This window comes from Alligator sinensis, unplaced genomic scaffold (genome assembly GCF_000455745.1).
Source record: "Alligator sinensis unplaced genomic scaffold, ASM45574v1 scaffold769_2, whole genome shotgun sequence".
NCBI classification, from domain to species: domain Eukaryota; kingdom Metazoa; phylum Chordata; order Crocodylia; family Alligatoridae; genus Alligator; species Alligator sinensis.
The window spans coordinates 75,440-81,717 of NW_005843314.1; the positions used below are offsets into that span (position 1 = coordinate 75,440).

General features: G+C 49.3%; 1 protein-coding gene across 1 annotated transcript in view; it reads right to left on the reverse strand.

Annotated features, from left to right (window-relative positions):
- LOC102383910 overlaps positions 1–800 on the reverse strand; it is a 38,311-nt gene extending 37,511 nt beyond the window's left edge. The window contains exon 1 of the mRNA XM_006038315.2: positions 709–800. The gene's annotated coding sequence lies outside the window, so the exon portion shown is untranslated. The remainder of the gene's footprint in view (positions 1–708) is intronic.
- Between the last annotated feature and the right edge of the window lie 5,478 nt (positions 801–6,278).

Here is a 6,278-nt window from a genome sequence, read left to right on the forward strand (position 1 = left end):
AGCTGCCAATACTGGCTACAAACCGTCCAATCTGCAAAGCATCCCTGGCTACCTGGGCCCGCGCACAGGGCCGGGTCTTTCCCCCCCCCCGCCCAGGTGACCAGAGCATCGCCTCCCAGGCGCCAGGCTTTTGTCTGCAGACAACGAGCGAGATCCCCGCTGTGAGAGATTCAACAGCAGCCTCTCGGGCTGGCTGAGACAGATCTCTGGAGAGGGGCACCGACGGGGGCATTTCTGCCACAGCTCCTACCTCCAAGGGGATTTCCTTAACAACGAAGCTAAGGGAAGATGGAAAAAGCTCTGCACTCATCATGGAGAGATACACCTGGACTTCAGTACCGTTTCTGACATGGTCCCACCTGCCATTTGAAAGGAACAAGTGAAGAGGGTGATTCAATATTCAGGCACCCAACTTGAGATGGTTTTAAAGGACCTGTTTTCAAAGGAGAGGTTAACCTTAGTGCTCAGGTGCTTCTCAGAACCAGGTTCCTTCCAAAAGCTGTCAAGCAGGCATCCAAACTCACTAGCTAGTTTTGAAAATCTTGATAATAAAGTGCCCAGAACAATCCTAAGTGCTGTACAAATAATAACTGTTAGTGACTGCCATGATGAGCAGCAGATGATGAGCATTTCCAGTGCATTCATGCCCAGTAAAAGCTGCTCTCTAGATATCATAGACTTCTTTCAAGCACAGAAACAAGAGCATACCTTGGTGCTGGTGACACTGTTTGTAGTAGCTGTGTTCTGCCTGCAGAGTCCGCTCCAAGCTCCACGCTGCTCCCCACAGTAGTGGGGTTTCATGCAGGAGTTCAGCTCTTATACACTTCTGTCTATTTATAAATCAGTTTCAGATTCTAGTCTGTAGGACATTAACTAAAGCTACTAAATGGAACCAGGTCATGGGACTGAGAACTTGACTGCTCAGCAACTCCACTTACAGGAAAACTGTTTGGGGGGTGGGGGGAGAGCACTGTTTTCTCAGCGGAGCAAGTCAGGAGGTTCCTGCACGAGGAGGGGCCGTACCTGCTGTGCTGTCCCTAGGGATTCACCCCCTGGGGGTCTGGACAAAGGGGGTCTCTAAGTACCCACTTACACCCACTCCCACAGTGCCCGTTTTCAAGAAAAGTTGAGCTTGTCACTACCAGAACCTGATAGCCGGAGGCTTTGCACTGCAGCAGCATGCTTGCTACCTGGTAAGGTAAGGGTGACTGAGGCCTCAGGGATTCACGGTGGTCCCATTCTCATTTTGTTGGGCTCACATCCCCTTTTCATGAACGTTTCCAGTGCTCTACAAAATGCCATGTTACCAAAAACCCATGCCTGTGCAGCATTTAGAAACAAGACTGTAGCCTGTCTACGACCAGAGACCAATTGCAAGCTCAGACGCAGAATTGAGGGACAGTTTCCATTTCCCTCATGATGACCCTTTTTCTACAACAAACACAAGTACACTACCCATGGTCCTCCATTTCCTCTTAGAAAGCAAAGTACCCCTACCATCCAAGTCAGATAGGGTGTGGACCAGGTCTCTAGCCCAACTTTTTATTGATTAGACCCAAAGCACAAGAATATGCACTGGTCTCTATACCTATCTACACCCAATATTTGTGTGTGGCTTATTTTAATAGATGTTCTCTGATTGGTGTTTTTCATATATCTTTATTTCACTGGGACGTTGGGAACTGGACTGAACCAGTTCCAGTATGGACTTAGAATTAGCTGGAGTCTGTGTCTTGTGAGAAGTACACTTCTGGGAGAGAGGGTATCTTGTCTCTCATCCTCGCTTTCTGGGAATGCTCTATTTCTAGTTCTGTTTCTTGCACGGCGCTGTAATGTCTACAAAGGTTTGCTCTGAAAAAGGCTTTGGGGCATCCTTTAGCCCCTCTTGTACAGCTTTGCATATGGTCCCTGAAAAGGGCCAGGGCAGACAGGAGGTGAATGAAGACACATGGCTCTTTTGACAGGGTTCTAGCTGACTACATACAACTCAGATCTCAGCCAAAAGCAACAAAGCAGTTCTTACATTTAGAAGCTATTAGGCACTCTAAAAAAGCAATTATTCGTACTTAGCCTGGCCTAGTTGGAGTAGCTTCAATAGATTCTTATTCTACTTTCCCAGGCTACTGTTTATGATTTAAATGAGAGTGTATTGGTTCTTGATAGGACAGGAGTGTAAGCATATACTATTCATGACTTGGTTTGCAGTCTATGCCAGTCAGTGTGGTCTGACAGTCACTGACCGCATCTACAGCCTACAGCAAGACATGGGCCTGAGGAGTGGATGAAGACTAGGAAGATCTGGTAGGAAGCTGGTGGCATGGGATGAGCAAGCCACCTTGGTTAGCTGGGTGACAATAGCCAGGATGGTCACATTCCCCTTGGACACGTCCTATTCTACAATGAAATCATAGAATCAAGCAATCATAGAAAATTAGCGTTGGAAGGGACATCAAGAGGTCATGTAGTCCAACCCTCACTTGAAGCAGAACCATCCCCAATGGTATCAACCCAGCTGAGGCTTGTCTAGCTGGGTCTTAAACACCTCCAAGCATACAGAATCCACCACCTCTCTGGGTACCCTGTTCCTGTACTTTACTATCCTTACGGTGACAAAGTTTTTTTTCCCAATATCCAACCTAAACTTGCCTTGCTGCAACTTGAGCCCATTGCTCCTTGTTCTGTCATCTACCCTCACTGAGAACAGTCCAGCTCCATCCTCTTTGCAGCCCCCGTGCAGGGAGGTGAAGGCTGCTATTCAGTCCTCCCTCAGTCTTCCCTTCTGTGGACTCAATTGTCACAACCCAAAGGTGTGCTTTTTGTTTTGTGTGTGCTTTGGCACTGCTAAATTATTTTCCCGACAAATTTGCAGCTTTCTTTGCAGGGTGCATTTCTTCTTTGCATCTAAGAAGTGCGTGTTGCAAAGAGTTCCCGCCATTTGTATTATAATCCAAGCTCCATTATTGGCTCGCGTTAAATTATTCATGCGTGGCGGCTAGTGATTGGCTTGCTAGCCGTATAAAAAGCTTGTGTGGTTTTCGCCCAAGTTGGAGGACTCCACGAACACCAGGAGGAGGAGACTTCACCCTGTGTGAAGATCTCTAAGCGCTGCGGATCCTATCGGACCCAGCGCATTTCAAGCAGGCAACAGGGGTCTGATCAGCCTCTAGCCTCTCCCCGCCGCCGTCCAGTTCCTCGACGTACCCTTCCCCTGCGCGCAAAAAAGGGATCCACGGAGCCTCGACAACTCCGTGGGAGAGACCCGAGCTTGTCGTAGTCCTCAAACGAGGATTTAAGCGGAGCTGTGCCTGGGAAACTGTCCAGCCTACACCGCAACCATCTTCGGTGTAAGTAAACAATCTTGAATCAACCACTAAGTGTCCGTGACTAATTCTAGCGTGTCGCCTGTTTTCTCTGACCCCGCGTGCCCGGGCTGCTGGCCACAGCCGGCGCGGAGCACAAAAGGGCCCCGGATCGCTCCCGGCCCGCACATCCATCGGCCCAGTTCCCTCAGCCTCTCCCCACAAGTTATGTCCTGCAGCTCCCAAACCATTGTTGCCTTCCACTAGAGTGTCTCCAATTTTTCTACATTGCAGTGTAGAATTTTTACACATTATTTCAGCTGCAGGGCTGCTTAATATGTTTTGGTGAGCTGGGGAGGGCTGCAAGGTAGCCCCATCCCCTGGTCACCATATTGGGATTGGAAGTCCTTCCCTAGCTGCAGACCTTTGCTACCAGAAGTCCCTTCCTTTGACCAAAGAAGCACTCCATTTGGGAGAGAGGGGTTGTCATCTGAGCCAGAAAAAAACAAAATCATACACTAAAAGTCAAGCGTGTAGTGTATATAGAGGTGACTACATAACAGGTCAAAAATAGAGTCTTATTCTTGTATTGTGTGTGTGTGTGTGTGTGTATGTGTGTGTGTGGTGGGGTGTGGTGGGCTGTGTGTATGTGGAGTTTGTGAGGGGATGTGGCTGTGTGGGTGTTGGCTACAAAGGACCAACTCAGAGGATCATCATAAAATTCTAGTTTATTAGACAGATGCAAAAGTCAGATTATAAACCTTGGGGATGATCCCCTCAAGCACACACACTTTCATGCACAGACACACACACTCACATTAGCTAGCTATGAACACTAAGCACCGGTGTCAAGATATACCTTTCTCAAACAGTGGAGTCCACCGTCAATGGCCAGTTGAGGCTTCTTTCAGTGCGATGCTGCTTCAGGAGGGGGTTGCTGGCCGGTCCTTCTGGCTCAGCAGGCAGGGCGCTGGTCAGGTCAAAAAGGGGGCACCATTGGGGGTCATTCTTCTCTGCCTTTTATCCCTGGCTGGCATACTTTGGTGACTCCCCAATTTTTGGGCTTACCCAATCCAGGGGTCATTGACCTCATGGGATGTCCCCCTTTGTGGTTGCTGGATGGCGCTGTCAGCCTCCGGGGTCATGTCTACAGGTACATGCAGTCTCAGGAGTCTGTTGATGAAGTTTGATTAATTCACTGCTGTGATGAATAGGGCTCTGGGGGCAGTTGATCGGGAGAGGGTATTCAGTCCCAAGAGTTGGTCTTTCGTATTGATTAATTCAAACCAGGACTTCTGTACCTTTAACAGTGATGTTTCCGGGAGTTCCTGGCTCCATATTGATCCTTTCCTCTCCTTAGTCTGTGGTTTTATAAGTGTTAATTACCACTCATTAACTTGTTATCCTGTCTAGCTACCGTGTTACGGAATCAGTCAATATTCAGGACCTGCTCCATACAGAGAAGCCACGTTTGGATTCCTGCCCTTGCTAATGTTGTTACATGGTACAACTTACTTTTAAACTTAAAGTACATTTGTTACAAAGTTAAAAAGCATAAAATATAAAACATAAAAGGGTGAAATGCCATGGCACATTTAACAAATAGACCAAATGCAATGGGGGCAGGGAGGATACATACTGATGCAGAATATTATTTTATACCCATAAAAGCATCTACAAACTGTATTTTTATTACAAGCACACCTTATATTCTATTAAATATATATATATATATAATAAAAGAAGAAGAGGGAAGAAGGAAGAAAAGGTAGACAAGAAGAAGCATCCTCAACAGGGGGAAAATACTGCAAAAGGGGCTTTTTGCCATATGGAGGGGTTTCACATTGGGGGGGGACCAGGCAAAAAAGGTTTCTTGCTACATGGCGGGGCTTAGGGTATGTTGCGGAGTGTGTGTATATGGGGGTTTGTGGGAGCAGGCTGTGAGTGTGTGGGGTCTGTGGGGTGTGGGAGAGGGTGCAGGGTGTCGGGACCCTGCCCACACACTCCCCGCCCCATGGCGCACAACTCCTGCTGCCAGCAGCAGCAGCAGCAGCAGCAGCAGCAAGCTGAGGCTGTCAGGGCATGCGTGATGCTGCTCCTCCATAGTGCACAGCTTCAGGCAGTGCTGCATATGGCAGCAAGGAGTGCAGCCCGGCCAGCACACCTTCATCATGTGGTGCTTCCTGCCACACACATGTAGCTCCTGCCATTCATACACTATCAGAAGGAAGCCCCATGTGTTGGACCCAACTGCCCTCCACACTCCCTGCCACCATGGAAGCAGGGGGCAGGGCTCCCTGCCACTTCCAGTGGAGTCCTGGCAGGTGCACTTGGTGGGGAAGGCAGCTGGCTCCATTGTGCAGGGCTTCCCAGTGAGTGCAAGGAGCTGCATGTGTATGACAGGGAGCATCAGGTGATAAGGCCAGCTGGTTGGGCTGCGCTCCTTGCTGGCATATGCGGTGCTGGCCGTAGCCACATGTCCCTGGGCAACAGAGCCACAAGTGCCCTGTCGGCCCCTGCCTTTTGCTGCTGCCAGCAGGGCCCTTGTGCTGGGGGTGGGGGGAGCAGTGTGGATGGTCCCCACACACCCCCACCCTCCCTCACAACCATACCCTGCCCACCTGATCTCCACGTTCCCACTGGACACAGCCTTTGCACTCTGACCAGCCCCATCCCCATGCTCCCTGCCCTTGGCAAACTCTTTGAAAAAATTATCAAGGCTCACATTTGCGAGAGCCCAGCAGGACAAATTATGCTGAGGGGAAACCAGTACGGATTCATAGCAGGCAGATCGTGCCTGACTAATCTAGTTTCTTTTTATGACCACGTTACGAAACGCCTGGACACAGGAGTAGGGGTGGATGTCGTATACTTAGACTTCAGGAAGGTCTTCGATACGGTATCCCACCCCATACTGGTGAACAAGTTAAGAGGCTGTGACTTGGATGACTACACAGTCCGGTGGGTGGCGAATTGGCT